At 46.1% G+C, this 18,513-nt stretch overlaps 1 pseudogene; it reads left to right on the top strand.

The window, feature by feature from the left end:
- The first annotated feature begins 6,067 nt into the window (after positions 1–6,067).
- On the top strand, positions 6,068–6,441 carry LOC144691468 (histone H2B 1/2-like; annotated as a pseudogene).
- Positions 6,442–18,513: the final 12,072 nt, after the last annotated feature.

The raw sequence follows: 18,513 nt of genomic DNA, 5'->3' as shown, positions 1-18,513 counted from the left end.
AATGTGATTGTTTCTGATGGGGTTTTCTAGTTGGGTTGACTCCATTATAATGCCTTTGGAATTCCTGAGGTACAGTTATGCAAATTTTCAACCATCTTAGAAACTGATGTTTCAAGTCACTGGAATGTTGTTTCAGTCTTTTAAAAATCAATCAGTGGTTTTCAGCCAGTAAATACATAAAGTCATTTTTGAAATAGAACATGGCTTATAAAAAAAATGCAACACCATTGTTATTTTTTTCCTGTGCATTTTTTCTCAAGTGGGCTGAACAGTCTACTATCCTCAAAATTAGCACTGATAGAAATATTACCCTTCCTGATGGAAGAGGTGTCCATGTACATCCATATCTTTCCTGAATAATTATATACTAAGATTTTTGAAGATTCAAATGTTTCCTTCTTAAGTTGCTTTGCTTTTGTCCCAAGTGTAACCAGCTACAACCTGGTGTCATGTGGCAAAATTGTCAGTTCATGGCATAACAACATTTCTGTGCATATTTTAATGAGGAGCATTGCTGCTGGCATATGCTGCCCACATCTCTACACCTTTCTGTTTACCCATTTTAATCTGTTTGTAAATGGGTGGATCACATTGAAATGCACACAGTATACAATAATTTGCAGAACTGCAAAAATGAGGTCAAAAGACAACTGCATGGATACACAATGTTCTTCGGACTCAGGAGTGTGTTTTTTCCTTCTTCCTTATTTACTTGAAGTGTGATGTGATAGTTTGTTCCCTGACTGTTACCTTGTCTTTCTCCTGTGCTGCTGTTCTGACAACCAGCTCAGAGAGGCTGCTGAACACGACAGCTGGTTTGGTCAATCTGGATGTTTATTAACTATTTTGGGACTCAATTATTTTTAATAGGAATGTACTTATGGTGTGTTATAAAACCTTTTACTGATACTTGTGATTTGCTGCATTTACACAGCTGTGCACCATTTCCCAACATTAAATTTAACAGACTGTTGCATCCTCAGCTGGTTTCTGCTAAGTAGATCTGGACCTGGTCTCCCATTTTGATAAAATAAATTTCTGTAGCTTTATTAATGGACTTCAAAAGAAAATAACAATACAGAATGCTGGAAATGCACAGGATATAGCTAAATGATTGGAAAAGAGAGGGTTTGCATGTGATTTTTCACCAAGACTTCAATTATTCGATCTGATTCTACCATTGGGAACCTAGGCACAGAATGGTGCTTGTAGGAAAATTGTGGCCTTGTATTGCCTGATTTTCTGTCCCTCCAAACTATTTCTCTATGAGCAATACTCTCATGGACCAGCCTAGTTTCCTTTTGAAACCATCCCTGCTATTTGCCTCAACCTCCCCTACGATAGTGAGTTCCACATTCTAATCAGTCTCTGACTAAAGAAATTTTTCCTTATTTCCCCATTGGACTTATTATTATTTATTAGTAACTACTTTATATTTATGGCCACTAGTTTTAGATTCTCATTTTAACATGGAAGTATGTATTGGTTTGGGTGCAGTTGGAGGATTAAATCCAGCAAAAATATGAGCATGTTGAGAAGCCAGCTCCAAACCAGAGACTGATTGGTCTTTTGATGAGGAACAATATGACCAGTACCAGTATCAGCAGCCTGCTGTTGAGAGCCCCGCATGCTGGACAACTACATGAGTAGAGGAAGTGTAAGGGGGTACTTAAAAAGGTAATTAGGTGAGCGAAGAGGGAATATGAAAATACACTGCCCGAGGGGGTGGTAGAGGCAGGAACCCTCACAACATTTAAGAAGTATTTAGATTAGCACTTGAAATGCCATACGGGCTGCGGGCCAATTGCTGGAATATGGGATTAGAATAGATAGATGCTTGATGGCTGGCACGGACATGATGGACCAAAGGGCCTATTCCTGTGCTGGATAGCTCTATGACTCTATGAACTGATAAGGAACAGAAGAGAGGAGCTGTCACAGAAGATACTACATGTGACACACAGGGTGTACAAGCAGAGGCTGAGTTTCCTTGGCATGTCCAAACAGCTGTGTCACAGGAGGACCAGAGAGTTTCATCTGATGTGACAGATGTCTGAAGCCTCCTAGAAGAAGTTTTCCCTTCTGGATCTGTTGTCCGAGTGTTATCAGTCGCTCTCAGAGTGACCACTGACGTCAATGCTTTTGCTTCTGAATCCATCCAGGGGACTCTGCTGGAGGCATATCCACGATCTCCCAGTTGGCAGTTCGCAAATGCATAAAACAGGTGACTGATGGGTTGTTTGTTAGAACTGGCAATTATGTCAAATTTGTCTGCAATGACATCAGTCAGAATGAGCAGATGCTCAAATTTTAAGCTCTGGCTGGCTTCCCACAGGTGCAGGTGCTACACATATGTGGCAATCCACTCACTGTCACATCAGCAAGGAATATTTTTCAACTGCAAGCACTTCGACTCCATCAATGTACAGCTGGGGGGCATTCACAAGGAAGATACTTCTATCTGTGTATGCAAGGTTCCCGGGGAGCTACGATGATGCTCCCATCCTGCAGCAGTCCAATCTCCCTGACCTCTTTGGACGTGCAGTAGACTTAAATGCTGGCTGCTAGGAGACAAGGAACGCTCCATCAAATGTGGCTGAGGGCACCTATCAAAACTGGACTAATGAAGTCCAACAGCATTACAGTGAGTGAAGTATGACCACCATGTCATTGACATGCTGAAAATGTGCTTCAGGTGTGTGGATAGATCTGGAAGTGTTCTTCAGTATTCACCAGCCAGGGTCTTCAGAATGTTCTTGTTGTGCTGCACTCTGCATAACATTGTGTAGCGGCAAGTTTTGGACCTAGAAGAGGAACAGGGCTCAGAAGACAGACAATCTCTGGAGGAATCCAAGGAGAAGGAAGACAATGAAGAGGAAGATGATGACTGCAATTTAACACCAGTTCTTCACATTGTTGCCTGGCATTCCCTTATTGACGTAAGGTTTACTTAGATATCACCAGTTACCCAATATCAGAACCACATGCAATGGTCACTGTCCAGTGCCACTGATATAAAGCAGTTCTGCAAACAGCCAACCGCTCATTGCACATTTTCCCAGTGATCCCATCAATTCGTATCTTCCCATTTATCATCAATCAAGTTGAAAGGTAAGTTGCCATCCAGCCACCAACCATGGTCAAGATGAGAAAGCAGTGCACAATAATAAATTTAATGTGACACTACTAAAAAATGGGAGCTTCACAACATAACATTTTTCATATACCAACGTGTGTATCCTTGCACAACTACAAAGCATTGCTTCTCCTTTTCCTACCTCTTCTACATGATACCCTGTGGCTTCAGCGGAGGTAGAGACAAGCAGCTTAGATTTCTGCCTGGGCTAATGAGGCACTTTTGGCCAATTCTCTCTGGCATTTTGAGCATGAGGGCACCACCAAAGACTGCTCTGTCTGCATTTATTCAAGGATAGTCTTATGAATTTGGTTTAAGGCAGCATGTGGGTACTGATTGAGGCGGGGAGAGACAACAAGTGAGAAGTGGAAGCTTTTTGAGTGGAATACCCACTTCCACGTCCTCTTTTACAATCATCCCTCTAATGTCCCAGCTGCATGCCTCTGCAACTACTTGTGGTGGTGAGCGCTAGTGCACATCAGCCTGGCATTTTAAGGCCAAGGCTAAGGTCTCTGTTATCCTTTTTGTGGAGTCAGACATGTTGGCATCCAGACTGCATGGCACTAGACAAAAAATGCATGAACTCACTTGATAACTGCCTTTGATGTTCCATGGTGATGGGTGCTCTATCCAGCAAGAAGACATTATCTGCGATTGAGGCGCGTTTGGATGGGGCAAGGGACAAGGGCTACCTTGCGGTTCAAGGTGGTGCACAAGCACGTGCGGGGCATGGGGGAGGGGGGTGGGTTGGATGAGGGAAACAGCCATGCATTAGGAAACCCTGTATAAAGTCGCCATTTCTCTGCAGCTGAGACAGTTCAGGCGCAGCCACATTGATATGAATGGAGTTGGGCCTCTAGCTTCTCTGCCCACTCACGCAATGCAGAGACACAAAGTGCCACCAAGTGTTCTGGAGCTTTTCGCCTCTTGGGCACAGACTGCAAAGTAATGAGAGTTTTAGTGGACTGCAGAACAGTTGGATACCTGGGCATGTTATACAATCTCCTTGCTAAAGTTGGCCATGGAGCAGTCACTGGTGGAGGTGCTCACAGCCCCTTACAATGTCATCATCCTGGTTTGGACCAGTCTCCCCCATGGTTCAAGCTAACAGTGCAGCCTTGCAGTGTGGGTTAGGAGAATGCCTGTGTCTGAGCTGAGAGCACAGCATGCAGTCCAATGGGCAAAGCTGCTGCTAATCGGTCGGTTGGAGTTGGGCGGAGGTTGTTGGGGTTTTGGGCAGTCATACAGTGCACTAATCTCTGGCCATCCAAATGATGGCCAGCACTCTCTGGAATGTGTTAAATGGCCTTCAGGCTTAACCAAGTCAGGTTCTTAGAACACCCAAGCTAACCCATGTGTCTCTCTCTTTCCTCCTGCAGGAAGAGTACATCAGGTTCATGGAGACATAGCTGTATGCCTCGTGGCTTACAGAGAATGAAGATGACTGAGAAGAGAGCGACTGAGGCAGCTGGCTGCACAGAGGGAGGAGCAGCACCCTCAGGATGAAGGGGCAGCTGGGGATCCCACGCACACCGCTAAAGATCCACAGCGAGCCGTCACTAGTCGGTGCCGAGCTAGACCCAGGGTCTATAGACGTCATCTTTCAGTCCTGCAGATGATCGAGAACCAGTGTCACCAGGTGTATGCCTAGAGAACTGGTCAGTCACATATGCCAGCTACTGTAGGATTTGGTGCCATGGGGACATGGAGGGCATCCACTGCCAATGGCCATGAAACTGACAGCGGTGCTCAATTCCAAGGTCAGTGGCTCCTTACAGGGCTCCACAGGTGACCTCTATGGGATATCACAAGCCTCCACCCACAAATGCATCCATGAGGCCACGGATGCCATCTTCGCACACAACTTTGTGCATTTCGCCTGGGACTATGTCAGCCAGGATGCAAGAGCAATTATATTTGCTCAGATCTCAGGTATCCCACAAGTGCAGGGCACCATCAACTGTACTCACGCGGCGCTCAGACCTCTGGCGAAACACGCGGTCAACTATGTCAACCACAAGGGATTCCACCCATTGAATGTGCAGCTGATGTGCGACCACCACAAACGCACCCTGCAGGTCTGCTCACGGTTTCCAGGGAGTGTCCACGACTCTTACGTTCTCAGTCAGTCACAGATCCCTGATGTCTTCCATGGTTGACAGAAGCTGCAGGGATGGCTCCTCAGGGACAAGGGCTACCCGCAGAGGACGTGGCTGCTGACGCCCATGCAGTGACCTCAGACTGCAGCAGAGCAAAGGTATAATGAGGCTCATGCTGAAACTACAACTTGGTGGAGCAAACCATCGTGATGCTGAAAATGAGGTTCCGGTGTCTGGACTGGTCTGGTGGAGCCCTGCACAGAGGGTGTCACGTATCATCATTGTTTGCTCCTCCCTTTACAACCTGGTGCTGCAGTGGGGTGAGGAGCTGGCTGAGGAGGAGATGGAGGAGCTGCACGTCTCCTCCGATGAGGAGGACGCTGACGGGGATGAAGGTAAGGAGGCCCTCGAAGGCGATGATGACAGGAATGAAGCCCTCACACTGGCCAGATGAGGCAGGTGTGCTCAGGAGGCCCTCATAGCTGCTAGATTTGTGAATGATGATGACATGCAGTGAGGAGACACCATAGATCCTCACATTGCATCTATGAATGTTTGACTCCAGTCTGGCTTGTGGCAACGCACATACCCTCTGTGAGAATGTTCCTGTCATGCAGGTGCAGTGGAGGCCCTAATTGTCGCTCAATTGCGGGAGGATGATGATGACATGCAGTGAGAACACTCCATAGATCTTCACATAGCCTCTGAGAATGTCTGACTCCTGTCTGGCTGAGGGCAGCTCGCTTGTGCTCTGTGATCAGGTTTATATCATAGAGATGCAGCCATGAAGCTTTTAAAGCATCTGATCCTTTGTCCGCCATTGACACTGAAGATGGTTGATGAGAAGAAACTAGCTCCCAAGAAGGGAGGCCAAGAAAGCCTTAAAGAAACTGACAGCAAAGGGTCGCAAGAAGCGGTGAAGGTCGAGAAGGAGAGTTACTCCATCTACATCCACAAAATGATGAAGCAGGTTCACCCCGACACTGGCATCTCCTCCAAGGCCATGAGCATCATGAACTCATTCACGGACGATATTTTGAGCGCATCGTGGGTGAGGCTTCCTGCCTGGCCCATTACAGCAAGCACAGCACCATCAGCTCCCGGGAGATCCAGACCACCGTGTGCCTGCTGCTACCTGGGGAACTGACCAAGCACGCTGTGCTGGAATGGACAAAGGCGGTGTCCAAGTACACCAGCTCCAAGTAAAACTCCACAATGGACTGAAAAACATTCGGCACCTGGCCCCTTCAGTAGCACAGCGACACTGGTCACAGATGCTGAAGAGATGGGAGGCAGCCACAGCTGGGAGGTGCTGAAAGCACACAGAGAGAATGACGGAACTCTGTGACCCCTGCCCACAACATTCTGGCAGCAATAACAAACACGGTTGAGGTGCAGGGCTCACTAATGTGTCCAGTGAGCGTGTGGCCGGACCATAACTTTGGTCTGAAGGCTGCACAAAACACAGGGAAGAGGCCCTGGACTGAGACACCTGCCTTTATCTTGTGCAGAAAAGTTTCACATCACAGTGACAAGAACACTGCTCGTCAGAACAAGGAGCCATAGACAGGGAGACATTCTTGGGAGTTTATTGACAATAGTGAACATTATGTACAAGTGATTAACACCTGTGTCCAGGCTGTGCAACTCCATCTTCTTAACATTCCTAACCCTGCCACTACATCTTGGTGATCCCCAGCCATCCACAGCGGAGGTGGAGGCAGCCTGCTGACTGCTACACCCTGTCTGTGATGACCTTGGTGGGCGTACTCTGGAGGGCCAAGACCTGGAGGGCCCTGGCCTGCTTTTGGGATCCTGTTGTGTGGCAGTGGCACCCTTCTTGGCCTGTGGAATTGGAGCTGCTGAGGTCATAAGAAGAGTTGACTTGGATGGGCTGAGTGTACATCCCAGAGTTACCTGGATGGATGGGCCCGGAGTGTACACCTGCTGATTCTCATCCTTATGGGTGCCCAAGAGCCCCTGGTTGACTCCATGGTAGAAGGGGTAGCTGGAGTGAGATTGAGCTGCCCCGCACCCCTCTCAAATACTCACTTTTGGAGACCAACTATGGCATCAGCAATGGAGTTGAGCCCGCGCAGGAGTGACAACCTGCACCAAGGTCTCCATAGCGGCCGCGATCCTACCTGTGTTGACCTCGGTGCATTGGCATGCCAGCACTATCACCTCAGACTGAAGGCAGACAGACTCCCCCGTTGTGCCTTGCAATCTGAGGAATGCAGCGGACATCCCTTCCTGATGTTCCCGAGCTTGCCTTTGCAGCTCCAGCAACTGTGACATGATCGAGTCCAGAGGCTCGCCATCTGACTCAGACTCAGCAAATTTCTGGCCTTCAGCAGTCCTCTGAGTGCCGGACACCTGGGAAGTCCCTGCCACCATCTGCTGTGGAGCAGACAGTGCGATCTGCTCACCAGATTGTGATCCCGAGGCTACTCTAAAGCTAAGTCCCACTGAGGTGTGCGTCTCTGCGCTGGTGGAGGGTGTGGGTGAGTGCTGTGACAGGACTTCAGAGAGGGTGCCTCCAGATTCCTCTTCAGAGGTTTCTTCGGGGCTTGATTGGAGGCCCTGGGTTGTGGACTCTGTCAGCTGTTTCCCAGGTGTACCCGTGAAAGCAAGGGGAGATAATTAGTTTTTTTATTCATTCATGGGATATAGGCTTCGCTGGCTGGGCCAGCATTTATTGCCCATCCCTAGTTGCCCTTGAGAAGGTGGTGGTGAGCTGCCTTCTTGAACCACTGCAGTGCATGGTGTGTAGGTACACCCACTGTGCTGTTAGGAAAGGAGTTCCAGGATTTTGACTCAGCCACAGTGAAGGAATGGCAATATAATTCCAAGTCAGGATGGTGAGTGACTTGGAGGGGAAATTCCAGGTGGTGGTGTTCCCATCTATCTGCTGCCCTTGTCCTTCTAGATGGTAGTGGTCGTGGGTTTGGAAGGTGCTGTCAAAGGAGCCTTGGTGAATTCCTGCAGTGCATCTTGTAGATGGTACACGCTGCTGCTACAGTGCATCATTGGTGGAGGGAGTGAATATTTGTGGATGTGGTGCCAATCAAACGGGCTGCTTTGTCCCAGACGGTGTCAAGCACCTCGAGTGTTGTGGGCGCTGGCAGTGGCCTGTGAAATAGGACACATCACGCACAGCATGGTTGTCTGGTAGATGTTGCACCGCTGGATCCTCACTTGTTAGAGCAACACCAACCTCACTGTCAGTAACGGAATGATCCAGATGGCCGCTGGCCAGCTGGATGGCTCTGTTTTCAAAGTCTGTGAGGACCTTTATTTCAGGCATTGCTCCAACGGTCTGTGACCTCTCCCTCTTGTTGGATGCCATCTTGTTCTGCATGAATAGAGATGGAGAGAGTTTAAGCAGGATGCCTGCCAGGTTAGATGATAAGTATGCATGGCATGTGTGGGTGGTAAGTGGTGCCAATGTACGGGATGAGGACAATGGAGGTATGTGTGATAGAGTCAATGATGATGTCCCTTGTACTGGTAGTGAGAGAGGGCCCTGTGGATTTGTAATGGGTTTGTGAGTGTGTGAGTTGAGAGTGATGAGAAGAGTGACCTACCATAGCGGAACAAAGGAGATCATTCATCCTCTTGCGGCACTGGATGGCTGTACTCTTTTGAAGAGCATTGGTGCTGACCACCACTGCCACTGCCTCCCAAGCCAGATTGCTGATGTTGCTTCCCATCCCGCGGCCACATTGGGGGTAGAGGACATCATGGCGAGCCTCCACTGCATCCAAAAGGCGCTGGAGGGATGCATCATTGAATTTGGGGGCTGCAGTCGTTTTGCCTTTCAGGGCTATGGCTTCTTGCAGCAGCCGTGGGCTGGAAGCACTGAGATGTGCGCATGCATCTGGACTTTAAAAACGGCGCCCGGCGTACTGAAGCAGCAAGGTGATGGCATGGCGGGCGAATGAGAGCCCGCCTGCCATGGAAACGGCATGTTTCCTTGGAATGCATAATGAATGCAGCAGGTTTGGAATGATATGGCATGAAAAGCCGCCATTGTGACCTGCGGGTAGAACATCATTTTACCCACCCGCTACTGCATTTGGTGCAAACCTGGGACGATTACGCGCTACAAGAGAAGATATTGCCCAAGTCTTAGTGAGAGTGCAGGTAGCTGAGATAATGTCTGGTTTAAAAATTCATAAAGAGATGTTACAAAGGTTGTCCGTACCTACTGTTGGTACCTCACCAGGACTGGATGGGAAGCATCTGAGGATGCTGAGGGAAGTAAGGCTGCAAATTGCAGAGGCACTGGCCACAATCTTCTTATCCTCCCTATATATGAAGGTGTTGCCAGAAGACTGGGAAATTACAAATGTTAGATTCTTATTCAAAAAAGGGGTAAGGATAGGCCAGTCAGTTTAACCTTGGTGGTGAGAAAGTTTTTAGAAGAAATAATCTGCAATAAAATTAGCAGTAATTTGGAAAAGTGTAGATTAATTAAGGAAAGTAAGTGAGAACCAAAGGTTACAGTTTAGGATCCAGAACAAGACGGCACAGATTTAGGATAATTGTCGAAAGAAGCAATGGAAGCATGATGAGAAACGTTTTCACACAGCAACTGGTTAGGGTCTGGAATGTACGGCCTTAGAGTGTAATGAAGGCAAGTTCAATAGAAGCATTCAAGAGGAATTTGGATTATTATCCAAAAAAGAAGAATGTGCAGGACTACAAGTGGTAGGCGAGGGAGTGGCACTTGGTAAATTGCTCCTTCAGGGAGCCTGCTTAGGCACAATGGGCCAAATGGTCTCCTGTAATAATTCTGTGATTTGTTAAAGGCCAATCATGTTTAGCCAGCTTGATTGAATTTTTTGTTGACGTAAAATAAATGGTTGATGAGGGTAATATGGTTGATGTACTGTACATGGACTTAATAAAATGCCACATAATAGACCCACCAGCAAATCTGAAGCCCATGGAATAAAAAGGACAGTGGCAGCATGGATACAAAGTTCACTGAGTGATAGGAAACGGAAAGTAGTGGTGAACAGTCATGTTTCGGACTGAAAGAAAATGTTCAGTGGGATTAAGCAGTGGCCAGTGCGAGGACCATTGCATTTCTTGATACATATCAATGAGCTAGAATTGGGTGCACAAGGCACAATTTCAAAATTTGCAGATGACACAGAAGTTAGAAGTATTGTGAGCTGTGAGGAGGATAGTGAGAAACTTCAACAGAACACAGGCAAGTTGATGAAATGGGTGAACACGTGGCAGATGAAATTTAGTGCAGAGAAGTGAAAAATTATACATTTGGTTGGAAGAATGAGGATTGCAATATAAAATAAAAGGCACAATTCTAAAGAGGGTGCAGGAACAAATAGACCTAGGGGTATGTGTGCACAAATCATTGGAGGTGACAGGGCAGTTTGGGAAGGTGATTAAAAAATAATTTGGTGATCCTGGGACCTATAAATTCAACAAAGAGTACAAAAGCTAGGAAATTAACATGAATCTTTATAGGACGTTGGTTTGGCCTCAGCTGGGGTATTGAGTTCGATTCTGGGCACTACATTTTAGGAAGGGTGTGAAGGCTTTAGAGAGGGTACCGAAAGGGTTTCCAAGAATGGTTCCAGGAATGAGGGATTTCAGTTACATGGATATATTGGAGATGTTGAAGTTGTTTTCCTTAGGGGAGGGAAAGTTAAGACACATTTGATAAAGGGGTTCAAAATCACAAGGGGTTTAAATATAGTAGATCGAGAGAAACTGTTCCGTTTGGAGGAAGGATTGAGATTGAAGGTGATTGGCAAAAGAACCAATGGCAACAAAAGGAAAACACTTTTCTTCATATCTGGAATGCACTGCCTGAGACTGTAGTGGAGGCGGACTTAATTGTGGCTTTCACAACAGAATTGAAGCAGCAATAGATAAAAGGTCTGTCGAGTTATGGGAAAAGGGCAGACATGTGTGAATAGCTGAGTTGCTCTTGCAACGAGCCAGCATGTACACAATGGACTGATTGGCCTCCTTCTGTGCTGTAACCATTTTGAGATTCTATGAACTCACTTATCTGCCTAATTGCTCCCACTGAAGGGTGAGTATCTGTGCTGGTGCAGAGTAAGCATGGTTTCTATGATCGCTCTTAGGAAAAATCATCTTCATTGAGGATTTGATATCTGCTAGGTCTATGGCCTCCTATTGCATACGTGCTGGTCCTGGTGGAGATAAGAGATATGAACTAATACTTGCAGGCAAAACTATTGCAATTCATCACTATGAGGATGATCATACTTCACTTGCTGTTGAAGTTATGATAAGACAATTGAATGCCCAATGACAAGAGTATTTTTGATTCTGTCACCAGACAGCTGGGAGATCCCCATCTCCCAATCTCCGCATCTCCGAGATCAGGAATGCTGAGACCCGCTGATCTCCACTGCATCCTCCTCTGCAGTTGTCCACCATGTGATCTGTGGAAGACTATCTGCAATTTTCTCCCTCTTCCTTCATTTTGTGCTCTTTACTCAGGCAAAGGAAAGAAACAGATTCAGGAGTGACCTGTACTGGCATCTGGCCACCCCATGGATAGAATACATTTGGTAAGAGTAATGAATCAGGGAGAAACAGAAAATTGCACTAGGATGTGGGGGCAAGGTAGTGGTGGATGGATAGATCAGGATGTGAGGCTGTGCATAAAAAAGAAAGGTAAGTGGATGTGAGGAGCCATGTGGTGGATTCTACTTGTTAAAGCAGTGATGGATTAGAATAACTCATACAACAGATATAGGTGAATGTGCATCTGTGCTCACCTTTCCAGACCTGATTACATCATTAAATACTTACAACATGGAATCCAGATACATGACTCAATGGCCCTGTGGCTGACCTCCTGGGTCACCTCCAACCTCGCCTTCTTTGTGGCATCACAACTTCCTTCCTCCCATTTCTGGAGAAGATTATCTTTCTACTCACTACCTCTTGCAAATCATCAGGGGATGCATAATTGAAGCAGGACGCAGCCATTGTCCTGAATCCATTGCCACAGTTCATTTTTTTTGCTTCCACCTTCCAACTTCTCCAAATTCCATCTTTGAATTATCCCTTTAAATATTGGATTTGCATCATATGGGTGTTCATCACACCTGCTGCCATGCAATCCACTCCAAACTGGCAAGTAAAATAATAATGAGGTGCCTGCAATTAAATACCACTGACAGATACACTGAACTTACTTCTGTTTCCTACGCAGTATTGGATGTCCCCACTCCCAATACATCAACTCTTTCCAATCACTGGATTTAATCTGACTGGTCTACACTCTGCATTCTACTAACATGGGAGTTCAGTCAGTTTCAATTCATTCCTAGGTTATCTATACATAATCTATAAATCACATATGTACTCAGTATTACTATATGAATTGTAAGGTGATAAGGTAGCATGATATTATAAAGGTCAGGGCTAACTTTGATAAGAACATTAAATTGAAGTAAACATGCCAGTGAGATCAAAATATTTGCAATTAAATTAAACTATTCTGTTTGCATATATAGAAAACTTCCAGGACAGAGTGGATCTTTTGTCATTATTCCCAACTCCTCTGTCACTAACATACTGTGGCTGCAGCACAAAAGGTTTACAAGATGCACCAGAGCAATTCACCAAGCTTACTTCGACAGCAACTCCCTCATCTGCAGCCTGTATCATTGAGAAGGACCAGAGCATTTATATTGTGGGAAGACCATCACCTCCAAGTTTCCCTCTAAGTCATGCACCATCCTAATTTGGACTTCTATCATCTCTCTTCCATTTCCTCTGGTTCAGTCATCATGATAGCACTGTCGCCACAATGACTGCAGCTATTCAAAGTAGAGGCTTACCTTTTCAGCATAACTAGAGATGGGCAATGAATATGGCCTTGCCAGCATTACCCACACACTGAGAGCAAATTAAAAAAAAACACAATTGTAAAACTGTAAGAATTCTTTTTGAAGTTATTCGTCTATGCATAATATAGACTCTGACAGTTTTTGTTTTATTACTGAAATTCTCAATACAGTTTTTAAAATTCTGTTTCTCTGACTGGTAATGTCCTCCTGCAGATATTTCTTGTGTTATATGAACCTGTTGTAATCATCTTTTTCTCTGCATGCTAGTGGTTAATTTTGTCCTTAATCTTAATATATATGTTTTACTGAAAAAGTGATGAAATACCAAATGTATTTGGTATTCCACTCTTGGTGAACTTTAATAGCTGCAAGAAATTTATTGAACAATAGTCACCACTGGGAATAGGGACAACATCTTAAATCAATTTCCTGATTGAGCGTGTATTAAACTATAGCCTACAGCCCAAATTTAATATATCTGTGTCTTTAGTAGCTTGTCTTACAGATAAATCTGACAATGTCTAAGGACCTCGGATTCATCTCCGAGGCAGTACTGCAAGGCAGTCTGTTAATTCAGAACACTCACTTATCACACTGTAAGGTTTGGACTGGCCCAGCCACGGATCGTTTACAACAGTAGTTGGGGATCAATATAACTGAGACCGACAGGCTGACCTCAAAGAATGCAGAATTCCTCAGTGTATTAGGTTACAATATCGGGGTTTATGCACTAGCACGGGGTTGATCAAAAATCCTGTTTATTTTCGGATTGACAATGGAGCAAATGCTTACCACCTCACCCCAGTCCTCAGGAGATATGTGGTTGTGGTACATTGTACAGTATAATAAAGCAGGATCAATATTGAGAAGCCAGAATCTGCCCTTTTGAAGGTTAAAGTTCCTTATTAAAATTGCTGAATCTAATATTTTGTGCCTTGTATAACTCAAATGATATCTACATAAAAATAGAATGAAACTTCCATTGTTTGGATGTCAACAATTCTGACATCCTAATCATCCTCGGCCCAAACATCTTCAGCTGCTTCATCAATGACCTCCCTTCCATCATAAGGTCAGAAGTGGTATGTTCGCTGATGATTGCGCAATGTTCAGCACCATTTGCGACTCCTCAGGTACTGAAGCAAGATCTGGACAATATCCAGGCTTGGGCTGACAAGTAGCAAGTAACATTTGCACCACAAAAGTGCCAGGCAATGACCATCTCCGACAAGAGAGAATCTAACCATCGCCCCTTGACATTCAATGGCATTACCATCACTGAATCCCTGCTATCAACATCCTTGGAGTCACCACTGACCAGAAACTGAACTGGACTAGCCATATAAATATTGTGGCTACAAAAGCAGGTCTGAGGTTAGGAATCCTGCAGCGAGTAACTCACCTCCTGACTCCCAAAGCCTGTCCACCATCTACAAGGCATAAGTCAAGAGTGTGATGGAATATTCCCCACTTGCCTGGATGAGTGCAGCTCCAACAACACTCAAGAAGTTTGACACCATCCAGGACAAAGCAGCCCACTTGATTGGCATCACATCCACAAACTTTGACTCCCTCCACCACCGACACACAATGGCAGCAGTGTGTACCATCTACAAGATGTACTGCAGGAATTCACCAAGGCTCCTTAGACAGCACCTTCCAAACCCACAACCACTATCATCTAGAGCAAGGTTGGGGAACCTATGGCCTGTAGGCCAGATCTGGCTCATTGCTCAATTTCATCTGGCCTGCAGCAAGATTTCTAAGAATTAAAATTAGCTCAGATGTTTTGTGTAGAGTCTAAATACAGCATGAGATCCTTTGATTGCCTAAACAACTTTTTGGTTGTCTTAGATGCTATTTTTAGTGAGATCTGTACAAACTCATCATGACAGCATGTCCGCTCATTTGTCTGTGTAACTGACAATGATGGTGCGTGGAAACAATTAAATCCTGAGCTGAACTTTGGGATGGTGTTAGACTTCTGGGTTGGGAAACTTGCCATCTAATTTAAACAAAAGAATGGCACCAGGAATGCTGAGAAACATAATCTTTCACTATGGTTGCTGTTCTGTGGGAAGAGCTCCAATCAGCAGATTACAAGTTGACAATGCAATTTTATATACTAAACCTCCAAACACACTGTTCATTTTTATGTGTGTGTGGCCCATGTCTGATTTTGTCTATGTGTGAATGGCCTGTGATAAGAATAAGGTTCCCCACCCCTGATCTGGAAGGACAAAGGCAGCAGACATATTTCTCCCTGTTGGAGGGGGTTGGACGGGAGTGGGCATGGGCGAGTGTGCAGCTGATCGCCACCTGCTATCGGCTGGGCACCGCCATTTTACATGAGCGGACCAATTAAGGCAGCTCCAACAACAGGGAGCTGAGCCCTCCCTGTGCGGGCAGGGAGAGGAGGGAGAGTTGGGGCCTGCGCTTTTTCGTGCTTGTGTGCGTAAGAGTGCAGAAATTAGTGTGATTTTTAAAACATCTTAATAAAGAAAAAAAAAATTTAAGACATATCCCCACATGTGACAGTGTCACGTGAACTGGGGCATGTCAATGAACTTTAATTTAAAAAATTATTTTTAATTTATAAACCCTTCATGAAACCTCATCTCGCCTGTGGATGAGGTTTCATGATAAGTTCGAAGGCCGACTGGGCTCTTCGCCTGCCCGCCAACCTTAAAGTTGGGCGGTCAGTTCAATTAATTACTTTAATTAATTTTTAAATGACCTTAATAGGCCTTTGACAGTTCGGCGGGTGCGCAGCCGATTCTGTTGTACGCCTGCCGAACTGAGGATCAGAATGACGCACGGTGACGTCGGAACACACACTCGACATCATCGTGCGTCATTTTATGCATCGGCGAGCGGGGCCCGCCTCTGCTTGCCAACCCGGAGATTCTGCCCTTAGGAACACTACGGCCTACAAGTTCCCCTCCAAGCCACTCACCATCCTGACTTGGAAATATATCGCCGTTCCTTCACTGTCACTAGGTCAAAATCCTGGAACTCCCTCCCTAACAGCACTGTGGGTGCACCTGCACCACATGGACTGCAGCAGTCAAGAAGGCAGCTCACCACTACCTTCTCAAGGGCAACTAAGAATGGGCAATAATTGCTGGCCTGCATTGCAACGCCTACATCCCATGAATGAATTTTTACAAAAAATCTTTGCCCTTCAATACTTAACTAGAATTTGTTCTGGGAGTAGCTGGGGTACAACTTGGGAAATAATCAAATGCTGGGCTTTGAATCTACAATCTTTATTTGTGTGCTGAATTGGCTGACTTCACTGAGGCCAGGATTTTTCGGATGGCAGAGTTTCCCTTCCCGCCATCTGAAGTAGTTGGCAGTGAACACATCAGCTCCGATACTTGCTGCCCCACAGCCATTTAATGAGGAGTGTTAATTGGCTGGAGGTGGGACTTCCGCCCCTCACTTGGGAGGAAGCACCACCTCACAGAACTACCTGCCGATCATATTGGCTGGTAGTTCTCTAGTTCCAGCAGCACCAGAAGCTGCAGTGGACAGGGCTGCGACTGCAAGCAGTCCCCAGGGTCTCAGCCCCGGGAGTCCAGGGCCAGGTAAGTTTAGGGGGTCTCAGGGTGGGGAAGGGAGGTGAGGCCTGGGGGAGGGGTGGGCAGAGTGTGGTAGGGATATTGGTGAAAAGGCCGGGTGGGGAGGAAGCACCTGCAGTGTCCAGGCATTTTGGTTGTGGGAGGGGCAGGGGGATGCTGGGGATTGGGTGGGGGGGAGGCGCACCCGGTGTTAAAAAGAGGCTGTTGCTGGAGGCACCTTCTCACCCTTAATGCCAAAGGCCTGAGCAGGGTCACTTGCTGGGATCCCCCCCGTGCCCCTGAACTCCTCTTGCCACCCTGAAAATTGAGTCTGGGCAGGAATCAGTCATTAACTACTCTTAATTGGCCATTTAAGGGCCTCAACTGGGGCAAGGACAGGGGTCTGGCCTAAGCCTCACTCGTCCCACTGTAAAATTGTGGAGAGGACGGGGTGGGTGAGTGTCCAGTGGGGAGGCCATCTGGAGAACTTTACAACTAACCCCAGCTACAAACCAGGGGAAAGGAAAACCTCTGCTCTTGGTTAAATGCAAAGCACACCACTACTTCATCACTCTTAGGCTGCAGAAAGTAAAAAAAACACAGGCAGGATTTCCATTCCTAGCCGCTGCCTTTCTATTCTGTGATCCCCAGTAAGAAGTAAACATTTATGGATGTTTGTTGAGGACATGATGGGGCCATTATCATAAGTAGGGAATCATGATAAACAGACACTGAAACCAACATTAGTGTCTTATATGCCTGATCTGTGTCTATTTCTGTCTGAAACAGATAGGACCTTTATTAGAATATTTCACAAGGGAAAGCTTAATTTTGTTGAATGCTAAGCTCCTACCACACCCAAGAAACAAACTGCAAAGGTGGCATTTGGATGAATTACTAGGTGAAAGGGCCAATGAAGGTCACACAGTGGTTCAGGTAAGTATTTTTAAAGCAATTTCAAAATGTTTTTTGATATTTTCTCACCTTATTTTCACTCGTTATTTGTTTTTGTTTTGGCACAACTTCCATTCCTGGCACCCACAGGAATCACCTCCAACTAGTGTGGTTAGAAGACCCCCTCTGGGGGTCTTGTTTGGCTTTGGGAAGTGCTCCACGCTGTCTGGGAGCATTTGCACTCTTGTGCCTGCAAACAGAGGTGAAATTAGTTTGCCTTGACAGAAAGCATTCTGCAGGAGACTGTGGCCGGGATTTTCCAGCCTCGCCATGGTGGGACCCACCGCGGGGGATGTGGCGGTCCAGCCAAAATTCCACTGACTTCTGGCAGGACTGGACAATCCTGGAGGTGGACGGGGATGGAAAATCCCACCCTCTGTTTCCCAAAGGAAATTGCATTGGGAGACCCTTTGTAGTTGCTTCTTTTAAATACTTGAATTTTTGATGAACAATTATTTTGTATGGTTGATAAGAACCAGTCAAACCAGAGCAGGTTATAATTAACAATTAACAAAAACAAGGCATGCCAGGGTGGTGAAGAGCTACTATTGCCTGACTAGCTGCAGCTACCAAGATGCCACAGAGCATTTCTGCAGGACATGGAACAACAACCTTCCAATAACTTTGGGAATGGGTCTCCTCAAGGCCTGGGTTGATCACGAGAGAACCAGGTGTTGAGCTGTGCCAACTATTGGAATGAACCTTCAACTGCCATGCCACAGATCCTGGTAGATAGTGCAACAGTAATGGCTAGCTTCATTCTGGAGCTTGGCTGACCATGGAATGGGACAGAGGTAATTCTCCATGCAAGCACCTCCTGCAGCACCACCCTGAATTCAGCAGCCATCAAACAAGGGTATGGATGTTGCACCACATTGTTGCTTGGGTTCAAA

This window comes from Cetorhinus maximus, chromosome 2 (assembly GCF_964194155.1).
Source record: "Cetorhinus maximus chromosome 2, sCetMax3.hap1.1, whole genome shotgun sequence".
NCBI lineage: Eukaryota > Metazoa > Chordata > Chondrichthyes > Lamniformes > Cetorhinidae > Cetorhinus > Cetorhinus maximus.
The sequence above is the reverse complement of the archived record's forward strand: the minus strand, read 5'-3'. Positions and strand labels throughout refer to the sequence as shown.